Raw genomic sequence first — 20732 nt, forward strand, 5'->3', positions numbered from 1 at the left:
AAAATAAAAAGTATAGAATACCCAAAATACATCCCACAAAATTCACAAAGGTACACAAACTGAAGGGCCCAAATGAGGATGCCTCAGTCCCACTTGAGAGGGAGAAGAAAGAGGATGGAGGAGCAGGGAATGGAAAAGGGATGGGGGTGGGTGAGAGGGGAGCATGATATGGTATTGTGTGTAGGAAAAGGACTGATGCCCTGAGGGCCAGCAGAAAGAATGGAAGGAGGAATGAATGTTGGGAGGACCCTCTAGAATGTATCAGAGACCTGGGAAGTGAGAGACTCTGGACTCAAAGGGGAGGGGGTAGATGAAATGCCATACAGTGGGGAGAGGGAACTTGTAGAGACCCCACCTCTAGCATCAAGTAAGGGATGGGTTGTATCCCACAGTCAAAACTGTGGCCCATAATTCTTCCTGTCTGAAAGAAATGCAGGGACGGAAATGGAGAAGAGCCTGAGGAAAAGAAGGTCCAGTGACAGGCCCAAAGTGGGATCCAACTCAAGGGGAGGCTCCAACACCTGACACCATTACTGAGACTATTGTGCATTCACAAAAATGGACCTATCACGACTGCCCTCCAAAAGACCCAAGTAGCTGAAAGAGTCAGACGCAGATATGTGAACCAAACAAGTGAAGACAAGCGGCTGACCCCTCTGGTTGAATTAGGGAAAAGCTGGAGGAAGCTGAGAAGGAGGGCAACCCTGTAGGAGGACAGAGGACCAGCAGTCTCAATTAACCTGAACCCCTGAGATCTCTTAGACACTTGGTCACCAACAAGGCAGTACACCTGAGCTGAGGTGAGGCTGCCAACATATATAAAGCAGAGGACTCCCAGGTCTGTGCTCAGTCAGAGTAGATGCACCTAACCATCAAGAGGCTGGAGACCCCACGCAGCTTAGAGGTCTCATGGGGGGGGGCATCATTGTGGAGCCTGGGGGGGCAGGAAGGAGATATGGGATATGGAACATTGGGGTGGTAGACAGGGAGGAGAATAAAATCTGGAGTGTAAAAATAAATAAATAAATAAATTTCTTTCTTTATTTATTTATTTATTTACAAAAAAAGAATCAATAATCTAGTAAGTAATGTAGTAAGAAGGACTTGAACTATTCACCACCCACAGGCAGAGTGGCACAGGAGAAATTTGCTAATGCTGGAGCTGCCTCTATAAGGAGCTGGGCCCTTGCTCTGTGTAAGTGGGAATTGAGAGGGGGAAAGAGAGGAAGAAGGAGGAAACTACATGCTTTTCCTTTACCCTCTGGCTAACTGCAACTTTGAGTAAATTTGAACAAGAAAAGTAATGTTATTCTCTTGAAGTCGTCTAAAGGAGTGATTTTGAAACAGAGTAAGCAGGACTAGAACATCTGAATCTTTAATCCTTCTTTATAGCTTACCTAGACCACTTTTGATTGAGGAAACTGTGGAAAGTTAGTAACTACCACAAGCAGATGCCAGTTGGTGGCACGTGTCAATTTCCATATAGTCTTACTTTGCAAGGTGTCTGAATGCATTGCTCGGGATCTCTATTGAAACTTGCTGGAATCACTCATGGTAGATTTTAGTACATAGGTTGCTTTTCCCCATTTTTTGTAAACTCTTCAGCATTCTTACATAATATTTTATAGTCCTCTGGGTACTCTTCAGCGAGGTGAGCCTGGAATGGGTGCTCAGGCTCAGGGTCATTCACCAGTACTGTGAGAGACTTGATCACTTGGTTAGTCTTGTTCCTGGCTTCCAGTTTTTACCAGTAATTACTGGCAGACAGACAAGCCACTTCTATTTAGTGTTAGGGTGGGAGATATTTGTTTTAAACGTGATCTTGGGTGGTTTGAATGGATACTCTGCTGGAAAGATGATTTCAATTTTGAAGTCTCCCTTATCATATGGATGGTTGGCAGGAACAATAAGTCCTTGTCAAGTCAATAAATTAGCTTCATCAACATGGATGTTACAGAAGTTGTTCATGCCATGTTTGTGGATCTCTTTAAGCTCCTTCGTCAGCCTCCTGCTGGCTGCCACGTTGGTTCTTGTGCAGTTTCATCATAGCCATTTAGGCTTCATGAGAATATAAAGAGGGAAAAGCTATCCAGACACTGCCCCACCTGGGGATCCATCCTATATACAGACACCAAACCCAGACAATATTGTGGATGCCAAGAAGTGCATGCCTAATATGCTGTCTCCTGAGAAGCTCTGCCAGAGCCTGACAAATCCAGAGGTGGATACTCACAGCCAAGCATTGAACTGAGAATGGGATCCTCAATGGAGGAACTAAAAGACTGAAGAAGCTGAAGGGGTTTGCAACCACATAGAAAGAACAACAATATCAACTAACAGACCCCTAGTGCTGCCAGTCTAAACTACCATCCCAAGAATACACAGGGATGGACCTATGGATCCCTCAGCATATGTAGCAGAAGATGGACCTTGTCAGGCATCAGGGGTATGAAGGCTACATACCCCAGTGTATGGGAATGTCAGAGTGGGGAGGTGGGAGGCAGTGGGTAGTTGGGTGGGTAGGGATCACCCTCATGGAGGAAGGGGGTGAGGGTATAGGATGGGGTTTTCCGGACGAGAAACAGGGAAAGGAGATAACATTTGAAATGTAAATAATGAAAATATCCAATGAGAGAAAAGAAAAAAAAAGTCTATTTGTATTTAAGGCCTGCAATGTATGAGAAGCACTACAGAGCCTATTGCAAATGCTTAGTAACAATGTTTCATGCTTACTGTAAATCTAGTACTGTAAATAGTTTTCAAGTTTCAAAATATAATGCTTCATTATTTTATTGTTTAGAAGGAAACCTGAGTAACATATTTAGGAACAATAAATGATACGTGAGAGGATTTGATATGTTTTTACTCTTGTTTTATATTTTAAATCGCACAACAAGTGGAGGATTTAGATTCATTTTCTGCTTTGTACGCAATAATATGTTCAGCAAATATAAGAAAGTTTCCAAGACAACCTTGCAGGTAAGTGTCAAAGCAAACACAAAATATTTCTTATTTCAAGTCATGTTTTATCTTTTTCTCACAACAGTGTTATTATCAGAATAGAGAAGAAAAATTGCATTATTTTGAGCTAGAGGCTTGTACAGAATGTACTGGAGTCTTGTTCACACAGGCAATTGTTGATAGTCTCTCAACTGAGTTGATTCAAAACAATATTTCTCAACCTGTGGTCCTCTAAGCATCAGTAGCAGAAAAATAAAAGGTAACAGTAGCCTCTGGAGCTTATTATAAATGCAGCATCAATCCCTCCCCAAGCCTTCTGAATTACTGTGTATTCTGTGCTTTGAGTCTTACAGAGGATTAAGCAAACTGATCTACATCTTTAGGCTTGTTCTCTCCTTCTTTTTATCCAATTGTAAAGTACTGCAGATCTTAGTAGGCACTAAGACCATAGTGTACCTGACGCCACGGATGAAGTACCATTCAGGCTGTAAAACTCAAAGCATACAGGCCACACTTCCCTACCAAAAACTAAAAACAAAAAAACCTAATCCATCCAAAACCATATAATTTGAGAAAATCTCAAAAAAATTAAATTGTCATTTGGCTTTTGTAGTTCTACTACTTCTGGCCGTTTTTTTTCAATTGAAACATGTCAGTTCACATGTGGTTCTTGTGCTTAAAAGCTCAGCTTGAGAAAGGCCTGGGACTACACTGGGATCCCAAACACTCTTCAACTAAGAAAAGCTCATATGTGTTCACAGACTGAAGCAGAAATCACAGGGTCCTCATCAGGTCCTCTGTGTATATGTTTTACAACAGTGGGAGTGGGTATATCTCTGACTACATTGCCTGCTCTGAGACACTTCCTTCTATTGGGTTGCCTCGTCCAACCTCAATATGAAGACATTTACTATATCATGTTTTCTTTTGTTCCATTTGACTGCCATCTTTAGTCTGAAAAGAAAAACAGAGTGGGATTGGATCTGGGGAAGAGGGGGAATGTGGGAGTTAGGAGGAGTGAAGGAAGGGAAAACTGTGGCTGAAGTATATTATATGAGAAAAGAATATTTGCAGAAAAAAATAAAAGATGATGCTATTCTGTGAGACTGCTGAGGACTTCAGCCTCAGTTCTCATGGCTAAGACAAAAAGGTAACCTAATGCAGTTCAAACACACACACACACACACACACACACACAAACAGAGAGAGAGAGAGAGAGAGAGAGAGAGAGAGAGAGAGAGAACATTCTAAATTTTTACTTCCTGATGTCATATGAGACTAGTTCTAAACCTTTAGTTACCTTTCTAAAACTTAATCTGCTGTTTAAAACGAACAATTCTATCAAATCAGTTGATTCATTTAAATAATATTGAAAACAAAAGAAAGAAAAATAGTGGGTAGGCTTCAAAGCAGATAACATCACTGTCAAGAAATAGACCCTACCTTTAGCTCTAAAAGAGATCTACTGAACAGTGTAAGTCAAAGGTGCTTGTCAGATGGAAGCTGCAGCATAATTTTAGTCCAGCATCTAATATGCCTATAAACAGAAAACTTGGGAGTACTCTCTGGGTTTGGATGAACTAATAGCAGATGATAAAGAACATTCAACAATTGTTTGCTCAGTGGAGAGAGCTAGACTCTCAGAAGTGCGGACAATCCTGAGCTCTAAAAGGAGACTGACACTTCTGTTCACATTCCTGGCTCAAGAGGAACCTGCCTAGTGTGGTCTGGATATGGGAATATAGGAGCAGTCAGCGAAAAGAACCTTCTGGTTTCTGCCTGCACCCAAAAATGAACTGAACCAGTACCACAGACCTTTGCACACAAATCCCATGGGGGAGAGAGCTGGTCTCACACAGAGAAGTGCAGAAAGTTCTGAGAGCTCAGAGGAGACAACTACTTCTGCCCATATTCCTGACCCAAGAGGAACTTGCCTAGTGCCATCTGTGCCCTCTGAGCACAGGAACCTAGGAGCAGTCAGAGGCAGGAACCCTCTGGCTTCTGCCTGTGCCCAGAGTTTAAAATATTTGCCTGGAGTGCTGACACACCCGAGAGCAGAGGTAAGACCAACTCTCCTGGTCCAAGAGACGGTCCTGGAGGCTTTAGGACACACAAACCCAGGAGCAGCTCTCTGTTCCCAGATTCAGCTGAAAGAAAACAGGTCTACAGAACTGCTGACACACAGGCTTACAGAGGGGTCAAGCCTCCATCACAAACAGCAAGACAAGCTAACACAGAGACAACCTGATGGCAAGAGAGAAGCAGAGGAAACTGAGCAACAGAAATCAAGACTATTGGCACCATCAGAGCCCAGGTCTCACATCAAAACAAATACTGGATATATAAACACACTGGAAAAGAATGATTCAGATTTAAAATCACATTTCATGATGATACAGGACTTTTAGAAAGACATAAATAATTCCCTTAAAGACATACAGTAACAACAGGTAACTATATGTATGAGGTAAACAAGTAGAATCCCTTAAAGAGAAAACACAAAAAATCCCTTAAAGAATTACAGGAAAACAAAACCAAACAGGTGATGGAATTGAATTAAACAATTAAGGATTTAAAAATGGACATAGAAACAATAAGGAAAGCACAAAGGGATACAACTCTGGAGATAGAAAACAGAGGGAAGATATCAGGAATCATCACCAACAGAATACAAGAGATAGAAGAGGGAATCTCAGGGGCAGAATATACCATAAAAAACATTGACACAACCATCAAAGTTAATCAAAGTTAATGTAAAATGCAAAAAGCTCCTAACCCAAAATATCCAGGAAATCCAGGACACAATGAGAAGAACGAACCTAAGGATAATAAGTAGAGAAGAGAGCAAAGACTCCCAAATAAAAGGACCAGTAAAGATCTTCAACAAAATTATAGAAGTAAAATGTCCCTAACCTAAAGGGAGAGATGCCCATAAACATACAAGAAGCCTACAAGACACCAAATTGATTGGACCAGAAAAGAAATTCCTCCCGTGATATAATAGTCAAAACACCAAATGAGCAAAACAAAGAGGGAATATTAAAAGCAATAAGGGGAAAAGGTCAAATATCATATAAAGGCAGACATATCAGAATTATACCAGACTTTTCATCAGAGACTATTAAAGCCAACAGATCCTGAGCAGATGTCATAGAGACCCTAAGAGAACACAAATGCCAGTCCAGGCTTCAATATCCAACAAAACTTTCAATAACATAGAAGGAGAAACCAAGATATTCCATGACAAAACCAAATTTACACAATATCCTTTTACAAATCCAGCCCTACAAAAGATAATAGATGGAGAACTCCAGGGAAACTACACCTTAGAAAAAGCAAGTATGTAATCTCCTTGCAATGAAACAAGAAGAAGAGAGACACACAAACGTAATTCCACCTCTAACAACAAAAATAACAGGTAACACAATCACTATTACTTGATATCTTTAACATCAATGGACTCAATTCCCAAGTAAAAAGATATAGACTAACAGACTGGATACATAAAGAGGACCCAGCATTTTGCTATATACAGGAAACATACCTCAGAAACAAAGACAGACCTCAGAGTAAAAGGTTGGAAAATAACTTTCCAAGCAAATGGTTCAAGAAACTAGCTAGAGTGGCCATTTCAATATAGAATAAAATCGACTTTCAATCAAAAGGTATCAAAAAAGATAAGGACACTTCATATTCATCAAAGGAAAAATCCACCAAGATGAACTCTTAATCCTAAATGTCTATGCTCTAAATGCAAGGTAACCTACATTCATAAAAATAACCTTACTAAAGCACAAATCACACATTGTACCTCACAAAATAATAGTAGGAGATTTCAACACCCCACTCTCATCAAAGGAGAGATCATGGAAACAGAAACTAAACAAAGACATAGAGAAACCAGCAGAAGTCATGAAACAAATGGATTTAACAGATATTTATAGAACATTTCCTCCTAAAACAAAAGGATATAGCTTCTACTCAGAACCTCATGGTACTTTCTCCAAAATTGACCATATAATAAGTCACAAAGAAGGCCTCAACAGATACAAGAAGATTGAAATAGTCCCATGCATCCTATCAGGTCACCACAAACCATGGCTGGCCTTCAATTAAAACAATAAACAGTAACAACAGAAAGCCCAAATATATATGGAAGCTTAACAATGCTCTACTAAATGATAACTTGGTCAAGGAAGAAAGAAAGAAACTATAGACTTTTTAGAATTTAATTAAAATGAAGGCAAAACACACTCAAACTTATGTGGCACAATGAAAGAAGTGATATGAGGAAAATTTATAGCTCTGAATGCCTCCAAAGAGAAAGAGGAGAGAGCATACATTAGCAGCTTGACAGCATACCTAGACACTGTAGAACAAAAAGAAGCAAATACACACAAGAGGAGAAGAAGGCGGGAAATAATCAAACTCAGGGCTGAAACCAACCAAGTAGAAACAAAAAGGAGTATACAAAGAATCAACAAAACGAGGAGCTGGTTCACTGAGAAAATCAACAAGATAGATAAACCCTTAGCCAGACTAACCATTGGCACACAGAGGGTATCCAAATTAACAAAACCAGAAATGAAAAGGGAGACATAACAACAGAATCTGAGAAAATTCAAAAAAATCATCAAATCCTACTATAAAAGCTGATATTCAACAAACTGGAAAATCTGGATGAAACCTAGAATAATACCAGGTTCCAAGTAATTCCTTTAAGCAAAAACCATCAAAAAAAATTCCATAAAATCTAAATAAATGGGAAGCAGTTATTAAAAAGTCTCCAAACCAAAAGATCCCAGACCAGGTGCATTTGGTACAGAATTTATCAGACCTTCATAGAAGACCTCACCAATACTGTCCAACATATTCCACAAAATAGAAACAGAAGGAGCACTACTCAATTCGTTCTATGAAGTCACAATTATGCTTATACTTAAACCACACAAGGGTCCAACAAAGAAAGAGAACTTCAGACCAATTTCCCTTTATGAATATTGATGTAAAAATACTCAATAAAATTTTCACAAACTGAATCCAAGAACACATCAATACGATCATCCATCATGATCAAGTTGGCTTCAATCCAGGGATGCAGTGATGGTTCATATGGAAATCTATCAACTCCATCCACTATGTAAACAAACTCAAAGAAAAAACATGATCGTTTCATTAAATGCGGACAAAGAATTCAACAAATTGGAAAGGAAGAAGTTAAAATATCACTTTTTAAAGATAATATGATAGTATACTTAAGTGACCTCAAAAGTTAGAGCAGAACTACTAAGCTTGAAAAACAACTCCAGTAAAGTGGTTGCATATAAAATTAACTCAAACAAATCACTAGCCTTCCTCTACTCAAAGGATAAATAAGCTGAGAAAGAAATTAGGGAAAAGACACCCTTCACAATAAACACAAATAATATTACATGCCATAGCTGGGTTCTCTCCAGGTAGTTAAACGTCCATTTTCTGAGCAACTCAAGACCAATTTCAAAATGGTTGTACCAGTCTGCAATCCCACCAACAATGGAGAGTGTTCCTCTTTCTCCACATCCTTGCCAGCATCTGCTGTCACCCAGAGTTTTTTATTTAGCCATTCTGACTGGTGTGAGGGAGGCAGAATCTCCACAGTTGTTTTTGATTTGCATTTCTATATGACTAAGGATGTTAACATTTCCTTTGGTGCTTCTCAGCCATTCGATTCCTCAGCTTTGAATTCTTTGTTTAGCTCTGAACCCAACTTTTTAATAGGGTTATTTGTCTCCCTGCAGTCTAACTTCCTGAGTTCTTTGTATATTTTGGATATAAGCCCTTTATCAATTGTAGGATTGGTAAAGATCTTTTCCCAATCTGTTGGTCGCCATTTTGTCCTAACCACAGTGTCCTTTGCCTTACAGAAGCTTGGCAGTTTTATGAGATCCCAGTTGTCGATTCTTGATCTTAGAGCATAAACCATTGGTGTTTTGTTCAAGAAATTTTCTCCAGTGCCCATGTGTTCGAGATTCTTCCCCACTTTTTCTTCTATTAGTATGAGTGTATCTGGTTTGATGTGGAGGTCATTTATCCACTTGGACTTAAGCTTTGTACGGTGACAAGAATGGATTGATCCTTGTTATTCTACATGTGACCAGTTGAACAGCACCATTTGAAAATGCTCTTTTTCCATTTGGATGGTTTGTCTCGCTATCAAAATCAAGTGACCTTGGGTGTGTGAGTTCATTTCTGGGTCTTCAATTCTATTCCACTGGTCTATCTGCCTGTCTCTATACCAATAGCTCGAGTTACCTTAAATGTACAGAACACATGAATCTCAAGAAGGATGACCAAAATGTGGGTGCTTCACTCATTCTTTAAAAAGGGAACAAGAATAACCTTGGTAGGGCATAGGGAGGCAAAGTTTAGAACAGAGACTGAAGGAACGCCAATTCAGAGCCTGCCCCACATGTGGCCCATACATATACATCCACCAAACTAGATAATATTTATTAAGCAGATAAGTTCATATTGACATGAACTTGATGTATATCTCTCCTTATAGACACAGCCAGAATACTGCAAATACATAGGCAAATGCCAGCAGTAACCACTGAACTGAGAACGGAACCCCCATGGAAAGAATCAGAGAAAGGACTGAAAGAGCTTGAACATCAATGTGAACATCAATGCCAACCAACCAGGTCTTCCAGGTACTAAACCACTACCCAAAGACTATACATGGACTGACCCTGGGCTCCAACTGCATAGGTAGCAATAAATAGCCTAGTAAGGGCACCAGTGGAAGGGGAAGCTCTTGGTCCTGCCAAGACTGAACCCCCAGTGAACATGATTGTTGGTGGGAGGGTGGTAATGGGGGGAGGATGGGGAGGGGAACACCCATAGAGAATGGGAGAGGAAGGGGTTAGGGGGAAGTTGGCCTGGAAACCAGGAAGGGGAATAACAAGTGAAATGTAAATAAGAAATACTCAAGTTAATAAAGATGGAGAAAAAAATGGAATACAGAGCTAAACAAAGAATTCTCAGCTTGGAATATTGAATGGCTGAGAAGTACCTAAAGAAATGTTGAACAACCTTAGTCATCAGAGAAATGCAAATCACAACAACCCTGAGATTTCACCTCACACCAGTGAGAATGGCTAAGATCAAAAACTCAGGTGACAGCAGATGCTGGCGAGGATGTGGAGAAAGAGGAACACTCCTCCATTGTTGGTGGGATTGCAGACTGGTACAACCATTCTGGAAATCAGTCTGGAGGTTCCTCAGAAAATTGGACATTCCACTGCCTGAGGACCCAGGGAGACCTCTCCTGGGCATATACCCAAATCATGCTTAAACATACAACAAAGACAAATGCTCATATCAGCCTTATTTATAATAGCTAGAAGCTGGAAAGAATACAGCTGCCCTTCAATGAAGGAATGGATACAGAAACGTGGTACATCTACAGAATGCAATACTACTCAGCTATCAAAAACAATGATTTCATGAAATTCATAGGCAAATGGATTGTACTAGAAAATAGCATCCTGGGTGAGGCAACCCAATCACAGAAAAACACACATGGTAAGCACTCACTGATACGTGAATATTAGCCCCAGTGCTCTAATTAACCAAGACATAATCCACAGACCACATGAAGCTCAAGAATAAGGATGACCAAAGTGCGGATGCATCAGTCATTCTTAAAATGGGGAACAAAAATTTTATAGGGAGCTTTATGGAGACAAATTCTGGACCAAAGGCAGAAGGAATGGGCATTCAGAGCATGTTCCACCTGGGGATACAGTCCATATATACAGCAAACAAAACCAGATAAAATCTGTGAAGCCAAAGGTACATAATGACATTAGGATGATAAAGCTGTCTCCTGAGAGTCTCTGCCAGAACATGAGAAATATAGGTGAGTGATAGCAGCAAACCATTGAACCGAGAATGGAGTCCCTGTTGGAGGAATTAGAGAAAGGATTGAAGGAGCTGAAGGGGTTTACAACCCCATAAGAACAACAATACCAACAAACCAGAGCTACTAGCGACTAAACCACTATCCAAAGATTGCACATGGACAGACCCATATGTAGATGCATATGTAGTAGAGAATGGCCTTGTTGGGCACCAATGAGAAGAGAAGCTCTTGGTCCTGCCAAGGTTGGAACCCCCAGTGCAGGGGAATATCAGGGGTGGTGGAAGGTGGGAATGGGGTTGGTTGGGTAGGGGGAACACCCTTATAGAAGGGGTGGGGTATGGGATAGGTGGTTCATGGCTGGGAAACTGGTAAAGGGAATAACATTTGAAATTTAAATTAAAAATATCCAATAAAAAAGAAAGAAGGGAAAAAAAGAATTGTTTGCTCTTCCAGAACTCTGATTTGCAGGACACATCCTTTTGTTTTTCTGCCATCCACTCATTTCAGTAGTAGTCACATTAAATCTGATAGCACCAACCAAAGCCCCTGTATTTATAAAATACCTGGGTGTTAATTTTGTATATCTAAAAGATTTTTTTTAAAAAAGAAATACCATGTTTCTCACAATAATGAAAGCCCATTGGCTGTTTATTATGGTTACTTCTTAATAAAAATTCAGAGAGAATCCCAACCATAGTTCACAGTTTCCAATGACGAAGAAGAGTCATATTTTTACTATGTTTTTCTGATAGAATAGGCTACTCTCTTTTGTTTATCCTCTCAAAAATTAAAGTGTCTCTATTGCAGTACAATTTTTACAACATCCAAAACTTGATGACACAATCCATAGAAATAAAGTCTCAGTCTCTCACAATACATCTATTTCAGAAACAATACATGTCACAATATCAGGGGATGTTCCCCCGCTGAAGAACTAGCTTTAATTTTAAGAATTCCTCTGAAATCAGTCTTAAAGCTTAACTAGATGTAAGGAAAGGCTTTTGAATTTTTTGTAAGGAAGGGTTTTGAATTGCAGAGCTTATGTATGTTTTTTGTTTATTTGAGCCTAAGTGTTGGTATTAATGGTGTGTGTAGCACCACCACTACCACCACCACCACCTCCACCACCACTTGGCAAGGTGATTTTATCTTAATGAAAAGCAAACAAAAGGAGCAGATAGTTCTAGAGACTGATGTATGTCAAAAAAATCAAAAAGCTGATTTGAAGAAAATGAAGGAAATAGGGCAAGATAATCTAAATTAGGTAGGTAATAAAAGATTTGTGGAAATAGTGAGTTGATAAAATAATTGAGTATAAATGAAAGAGATAGAATAGTGATCCATGAGAAATAATGGGGTGAAGATTTTCTTCAAAACTCTTAGCTAATATACATATTGTAGGGCAGTAATGAATATATTCTGTCTGAAGTAATAGGGAAGGACAAAAGGAGTCTGTCAGATTTTGTAACAGTAGAAAGTTTGAATTTTATTCAGAGTAGGATGAGAACCAAACTAGAAAGTTCTAAGCATAATCTGATGCGTGTATTTTAAAGAACATACCAGTGTTTGATGTGGTGGCATACACCTTTAATCCCAGAACCTCAGAGGCAGTGGCAAGGCAGTTTATGAGTTCAAGGCCAGCCAGGTCTACAGAGCAAGTTGCAGGTAAGCTACAGCCACACAGTGAGACTCTGTCTGAGAGGAAAAAAAGAGTGTACTAGTTATTTTATAAGGTGATACAAATAGAATCAGGGTCACTAAATGAGAAGCTATTATATGAGAAGCTATTATATGAATTCAGGGGAGATAATATGATGACTTAGGTTAGTGTGATGGTTTGCATATGCTAGGCCCAAGAAGTGCCTCTATTTGGAGGTGTGTCCCTGTTAGAGTACATGTGTCACTGTGGGTGTGGGTTATACATTTCTCATGCCTAGAAGCCAGTATTCTGTTAGCAGCCTTCAGACGAAGAACTCTCAGCTCTGCCTGCACCATGCTTGCATGTACTCTGCCATGCTTCCAACTTGATGATAATGGATTGAATCTATAAGCAAGCCCCAATTAAATGTCTTTAAAATTTGTCTTGGTCATGGTGTCTGTTCACAGACATAAGACCCTAACTAAGACAGTTAGGCTTGGGTTGACAAAAAGGAGATACTGCACTAGTTAATGGGATACAATATATTGGTTTACTAAATGGGAACAATTTCTATGGTCTCTTTTAGAGTAAAAAATCAACTCTCTATGACAAAAGAGACTAAAGTTTTAATTGTCATGCGTGATGCCCATATTTTTAAAGGTGTATGACAAAACTGTTTTTCAGGTATAGATTTAAAAATATTGCTGGTTTTGGGGGATGGGAACATTCTTAAAATTAGCAACAAAGTAGTTTCCCCAAGACTCCTATCATCCAACTTGCTTGAAACAGTACTCCCAAAACTGAAATATAGCAAACACCATTTAGTTCTAAACTCACTGTTTTAACTTCCATAACATGTTTCTTTATCTGGTGCTACTTCCTTCCAGATCTTACAACATAATTCCAAAGACCCCAATATTCCTGAGAAAAAAATTTGTTTTGTCTTTGACTTTTTCATATTGCTTCTTTTTATCACTTGTACATATAAAGTGCTCTGTATTTGACTGTCATATTGACTAATAGAACCACTTTTAGAAAGTTTATGTTCAGTAGCTTGTGATATTTATGGGTTTATATATTAAATGAATTTTTGGACATGTTAGGTTAAGATTTATATTTTCAAATATATGTGCTATGTGGATATATCTGCATGTGTCTGTCTGTGTGTCTGTCTGTATGTTTGTATATGAGTATGTGTACATGAGTGCAGGTACCCTGGGAAGCCACAAAAGGATGTTGAATCCCATAGAACTGGAGTAACAGGTGATTGTGGGCTGTCCAATGTGAATGATAGGAATGAAACTCCTATCTGCAAGGGCAGGACACAGTTTTTACAGCTGAACTATTTTTACCATGCTTTTCAGGGCAGATTCCTGCTGCCCTTGAGCTCATAGTCTTCTTGCATTAATTAACTTGCTATGTGATGGAATTATGGATGCATATCATGAAACCTAATTTCTATATATTAAATTAAAAATACCAGAAATAAAATTAATATTTCATTTTCTTTCAATGTTCTTATCTACCTTACTATTTTTTTAGAATTTCATACATAAATACTGTATTTATATTTTCTCCCACATATATTTACACCTCAAACTCCTCCCAGGACCTCTCCATTTCCACTTGGTGATATTTAATTATTATTCAACATTTATACATAAAGACAACCTGCTGAGTCCATTGAGCATCATTCTTTTTCTACACTTAAATCTCAAGGAACATCATGGAAAAGGGGACAGACAGATTTTTCAGAGGAAGAAGCGTCGTTTATATATGACAGTAAATTACACCCCTGAAATCTTAACACTATGTCAATCTAAATAAGACTTACACAATGACAACACAAGTGTGTATCTTAATATAGATATGATATATTTCATATCTTAGATGAAGCACTGTAGGCAATTAACAGCCACTAAAAATGAAGTCTGTCTTTTTCAGGGATAAGCTCCCCTGATAAGCTATACTACCCCGAGTGATGTTTTTGTTGTCAAATTGCTCTGACAAGAACTTCAATTACTATATTGAATAGGTAGGGAGAGATCAGGCATTCTTGTCTAGTCGCTGATTTAATGGGATTGCCTCAATTTCCTTTCCATTTAGCTTGATGTTGGCTATTGATTTGCTATATATTGCTTTTACTATGTATAGGGATGGGCCTTGAATTCCTGATCTTTCCAAGACTTTTGTCATGAAGGGATGTTGAATTTTGTCAAATGCTTTCTCAACATCTAATGAGATGACAATGTGTTTTTCTTTTTTGAGTTTGTTTATATAGTGGATTACATTAATGGATTTCCATATATTGAACATTCACTGCATCTCTGGGATGAAACCTACTCGATCATGGTTGAATGATCATTTTAGTGTGCCTTTGAATTCCATTTCTGAGAATTTTATTTGGTATTTTTGCATCAATATTTGCGAGGGAAAATAGTCTGATGTTCTCTTTCTTTGTAGGGTCTTTGAGTGGTTTAGATATAAGCATAATTCTGTATTCAAAGAACAAATTGGGCAGAATTCCTTCTAATACTATTTTGTGGAGTAGTTTGAAGAGTATTGGTATTAGGTCTTCTATGAAGTTCTGAGAGAATTCTGCACTAAACCCATCTGGTCCTGGGCATTTTTTTTTGTTTGTTTGTTTGGGAGACTTTTAATGACTGCTTCTATTTCTTTAAGGGTGATGAGACTGTTTAGATGAATTAGCTGATCCTGATTTAACTTTGGTACCTGGTATCTTTCTAGGAAACTGTCCATTTCATCTAGATTTTCCAGTTTTGTTGAGTATTGGCATTTTTAGTAGGGTCTGATGATTTTTTTAATTTCCTCTGTTTCTATTGTTATGTCTCCCTTTTCATTTCCAATTTTGTTAATTTGAATACTGTCTCTTTGCCCTCTAGTTAGTTCTAATAAGGTTTTACCTGTCTTTCTGATTTTCTCCAAGAACCAGCTCCTGGTTTTCTTGATTCTTTGTATACTTCTTCTTCTTGTTTCTACTTGGTTGATTTGAGACTTGAATATTTCCTGCTGTCTACTACCTTTGTGTATATTTGCTTCTTTTTGTTCTAGAACTTTCAGTTGTGCTGTCAATCTGTTGGTATATGCTTTCTCAAGTTTCTTTTTGGAAGCACTCAGAGCTGTGTGTCTTCTTCTTAGCATTCCTTTCATTGTATACCATAAATTTGAGTACGTTGTGCCTTCATGTACATTAAATTCTAAAGAGTATTTAATTTCTTTATTTCTTCCTTAACCAGGTTATCATTGAGTAGGGCATTGTTCATGTGTATGTGGGCTTTCTGATGTTTTTATTGTTATTGAAGAACAGCCCTAATATATGGTGATCTGATAGGATGAATGGCATTAGTTCTATCATTGTGTACCAGTTGAGGCCTGTTTTGTGGCATTATATTTTCAATTTTGGAGAAGAATATATTCTTTTGTTTTCAGATAAAATGTTCTATAGATATTTGTTTTATCCATTTAGTTCATCACTTCTGATAGTTTCACTGTATCTGTATTTCATTTCTCTTTCCATGATCTGTCTATTGCTGAAAGTAGGTTGTTGAAATCGCTGACTATTATTGTGTGAGGTACAGTATATGATTTGAGCTTTAGTAAAGTTTCTTTTATGAATGTGGATACCCATTTACATTTAAACATGGATATTCAAATTGGTGTTCATCTTATTATCGCCTTCTTTGATGAGTGGAGTGTCCTTGTATCTTTTGATAATATTTGCATTTTCAATATTAAGACATTTCTCTAACTTGTTTCTTGGAAGGAATTGCTTGGAAATTTTTTCTACTGTACAGAGGTAGTGTATCTTTGTCACTAAGGTATGTTTTCTGTATACAACAAAATTCTGGGTCCTCTTTATGTATCCAGTCTGCTAGTGTATGTCTTTTTATTGGGGGAATTGAGTCGACTGATGTTAAGAGAAAATAAGAAATAGTGATTATTGTTTCCTTTTTTTGTTAGAGGTGGAATTATGTTTGTATGGCTGTCTTCATTTTGGTTTGCTGCAAGAAGATTGCTTTCTTGTGTTTTCTAGGGTGTAGTTTCCCTCCTTGTGATGGAGTTTTCCATCTATTATCCTTTGTAGGGCTGGATTTGTGGAAAGATATTATGTAAATTTGGTTCTGTCATGGAATATCTTGGTTTCTCCATCTAATGTAATTGAGTTTTGTTCGATATAGTACCCTGGGCTGGCTTGTGTTCTCTTATGGTCTTTATATTATCTGCCCAGGATCTTCTATCTTTCATAGTCTCTGTTGACAAGTCTGGTGTAATTCTAGTAGATCTACCTTTATACTGTTCTTGACATTTCCCTTACCGCATTTGTCTTCTTTCTTTGTTTTTTTTTTTTTTTTTTTTGCATTTGGTATTTTTCTGTTATGACAGGAATAATTTCTTTTTTGGTCAATCTATTTGGGTTGTAGACTTCTGTCTTTTTTCTTCCAGGATTTTTTATATTTACATTCAAATATTATTCTCTTAGTGCATCCATGGACCCCTATCTTTTACCCTCCCCATTTCTGTAGGGTGTTCTCCTCCAATCAGCACCCTTCCCACCTTTCATAACGTTTCTGCCACTGAACTATCCAGCTACCAGGAGGACCAGACTTCTCCTCCCATTTTACCCAACAAGGCCATTCTCTGCTACATATGCAGCTGGAGCCATGGATCTGTAGAGGGTAGTGGGTTAATCCCTAGAAGCTCTGGTTGGTTGGCATTTTTGTTCTTATGGGGTTGCAAGCTCCTTCAATTCTTTCTCTAATTCCTCCAGTGGGGTCCCTGTTTTCAGTTCAAAGATTTGCTGCTGGCATTAACCTCTATAATTGTCATGCTCTGGCTGAGTCTCTCAAGAGAAGGAGATATATACATCTATTTGGATTAAGAGTCTTTTATATTTACCTCTTGGGGTTTTTAAGAGAGAGAAAGAAGTCATGGGGATGGACAAGTGGGGAGGAATTGGAGATGAGGAAGGAAAACCAAGATCAGAATGTATTTTATGAAAAAATGTTATTTTCAATACAATTAAAAATAAAATCCAAGAAATTACAGAAGTAATCTTTTGCTTTTTGGGGGACAATTGATTCTGCTTTATTGTGGGTGAAAAAAAAGTCAGCTGATTTTTAATAAGATATAAGCATCAGTAAGGAAAAATATTCCTGGGATTTTTCCTTTAGGGTCAGCACAGAAGCTCTCGTGAAAAGATGAACAAGACTGGATCTCTACCTGGAAGCCAAGGTTAGTCATGATAAGAGTCTCCCACATTGTACTTGTTTTGAACACATGATGATGACATGGAGAGCAGCTGTGGCTTTTCACTGTGTTAGTTGAGTGTGTCCTTGAAGAAAGACCAGGAGAGGTCATTGTGAAACTATAGATCCATAGCAGTGACAAACTCCTTAGGATATTCGTGTGTGTGTGTGTGTGTGTGTGTGTGTGTGTGTGTGTGTGTGTGTATCCAGATGATATATATATATATATATATGTTTATATATATATGTATACACACATATATAAATATTGAAAAATAATGTATAAAAAATGAACTTAGCTTTTATATGTTCCATAATTTCAATAATTTAGCAAAAAAATTTTCCTGGCTTCACCTCTAATTTTACTTTAACATTTCCATTATAATACCTATTTATTTGAACTTTAGGTCTATAAGGTTTCTTCCTATACCATGCCACTTTTTAATATTTAAGAAAGGGTTCCAACTGCCTTAGCCTAAGTGAAAGTAAACCAAATACTGATGGTAATAATATGAGCTGTTAAAAATTTACATCTGAAGGCCAGGTTAAGAAGCTTGCCACTTGGCTCAATGTACACTGTCCATGGGTTGTGTATTCGGTAAAAGAAACCAGGTATGTAATGAGATTATGCTGAGCAAAACCCAACTACTTTTCCACTACGAATTCCAGCTTCCTGTATGTTTACAAATGATTTAGATTCCATTTTCTGCAAAAAGTAGAGCAGTCTATCAAAATGATATCTTGAGTGGTTTCCTTCCTACCATTGCTCTTTCTTGTTTAAATATACTTGAATGCACACAATCGCTTGCTGTTTTCCATAAAACCAGTATGATATGGGTATAAAAATAAACATGTTGATTATTACCGAAGACATAGACATGAATCCAAAAGTTAAGAATATATAATTTTTTGTAAAGAAATTAGAAATACACAATGAAATAAAAGTACATTTCACCAAATACTGTGGGTCACACTGAATATCTGCATGGAGAAGAAGCAATGGATTTTTTTTTCTTTATTAACTTGCGTATTTCTTATTTACATTTCGATTGTTATTCCCTTTCCCGGTTTCCGGGCCAACATCCCCCTAAACCCTCCCCCTCCCCTTCTATATGGGTGTTCCCCTCCCCATCCTCCCCCCATTACCGCCCTCCCCCCAACAATCACATTCACTGGGGGTTCAGTCTTGGCAGGACCAAGGGCTTCCCCTTCCACTGGTGCTCTTACTAGGCTATTCATTGCTACCTATGAGGTTGGAGCCCAGGGTCAGTCCATGTATAGTCTTTGGGTAGTGGCTTAGTCCCTGGAAGCTCTGGTTGTTTGGCATTGTTGTTCATATGGGGTCTCTAGCCCTCTTCCAGTCCTTTCTCTGATTCAGAAGCAATGGATTTATATGTATTTCATTGCACAAAACCCAACTCCAAATGGATCCAACACCTCAACATAAAATCAGATAAACTAAAAGCTCCTACCACCTCCTACCAGACTCCTGAACCATACCGATAAGCTTCACTTCCCCAACCCATCTTCCCCACTCTGTGAGCATGCTGGGCCAAGCCATGCTGCCCTGAACAGCTTGGTACTCCAGAGTTACCTCCATTTTCCTGCAGTCTCTGACCTACCTCCACCAGACTCCTGAACCAAACAGATAACCTTCCGTTTCCCTACATCTTGCTCTGAGGCCCTTCTGGAGTCAAGCCAGGAGATCTCATCCTTCTTACTGCTTACCTTACCATGTGAATCTGAGGCTCCCTGACCACAGAACTCAGGTCAGGAACCATCTGGCTAAATATGTCTATCAGAGGCCCTGCTTCACCCAAGGAACATAAAGGCCATGTTGGAAATAGTTAAACATATTCTCTCTCTCTCTCTCTCTCCCTCTCTCTCTCCCTCTCTCTCCCTCTCTCTCTCTCTGCCTCTCTCTCTCTCTCTCTCTCTCTCTCTCTGGTTTCAATGCCCCTCTACAGGAACATCAGAAGCAAACCAATCAGATAGCTAAGGTCCTCTAAAGAGCTGTAATTAACAAAACCAGGTAAAATACAGTGCCTCAAAGCTGGCTTCCTCACGGCAATGAGCCACAGATATCTCTTCCAACTTTTACACACACACACACACACACACACACACACACACACACACACATTGACATTAAATCAAATGTTATAAAAGATGGTGAGGCATTTAAAGAGTGTCGGAATTCCTTTAGGTAGTTCCCTGAGAGGTTCTGTACGGATCAGTCTGAATTCAGATGCAGCTAACCATCAGACTGACCGCTTGGGACCCAAGTGAAGAGCTAAAGGGAAGGACTGAAGTAACTGAACAGGATTGCAACCCATAAGAAATACCATGTCAACTAACTGAACCACCTGGAGCTCCCAGGGACTAAATAACCAACCAAAGAGTATACATGGAGGGAGCCAGGGCTCCAGATACATATGTAGCAGATGACGGCATATCTGACCTCAATAGCAGGGGGAGGAGGCTTGATGTCTCAGCATAAGGAGATGCTAGAGGGATACTAGAGGGGTGAGCCATGAGTTGGGGGATGGGTGGAGGAGCAAAAGGGAATAGGGAGAATGGGAATGGGATAGGGGTTTATTGTAGTGGTAACTGGGAAGGGGATATCATTTAAATATAAATGAATAAAATGACTAATAAAATTTTTTAAAAAGAAAAAGAATACAGGAAATTATAATAAAACAAATAAATGTCCTTAAAGAAGAATCAAAGCAATCGCTTAAGGATATACAGAAAAATACAATTAAACATCAGAAAGAAATAAATAAAGCTGTGAAATACCTCAAAGTGGAAATAGAAACAATAAAGAAGGAGGTCTGCTACAGCAAGGTCCACAAACCTACCAGGACACCTGCTGCAACCCAGGGATGAAAGAGGCAATCTCCAGAGTCACCCAGACCTACAAACACTAGGGAAAACCAGATGGCAAGGGGCAAGTGCA

At 38.7% G+C, this 20732-nt stretch overlaps 1 pseudogene; it reads right to left on the minus strand.

Annotated features, from left to right (window-relative positions):
- Nucleotides 1-1561: 1561 nt before the first annotated feature.
- On the minus strand, nucleotides 1562-19554 carry LOC116889052 (annotated as a pseudogene).
- Nucleotides 19555-20732: the final 1178 nt, after the last annotated feature.

Source organism: Rattus rattus, chromosome X (assembly GCF_011064425.1).
Source record: "Rattus rattus isolate New Zealand chromosome X, Rrattus_CSIRO_v1, whole genome shotgun sequence".
In the NCBI taxonomy this organism is placed as follows: Eukaryota; Metazoa; Chordata; class Mammalia; order Rodentia; family Muridae; genus Rattus; species Rattus rattus.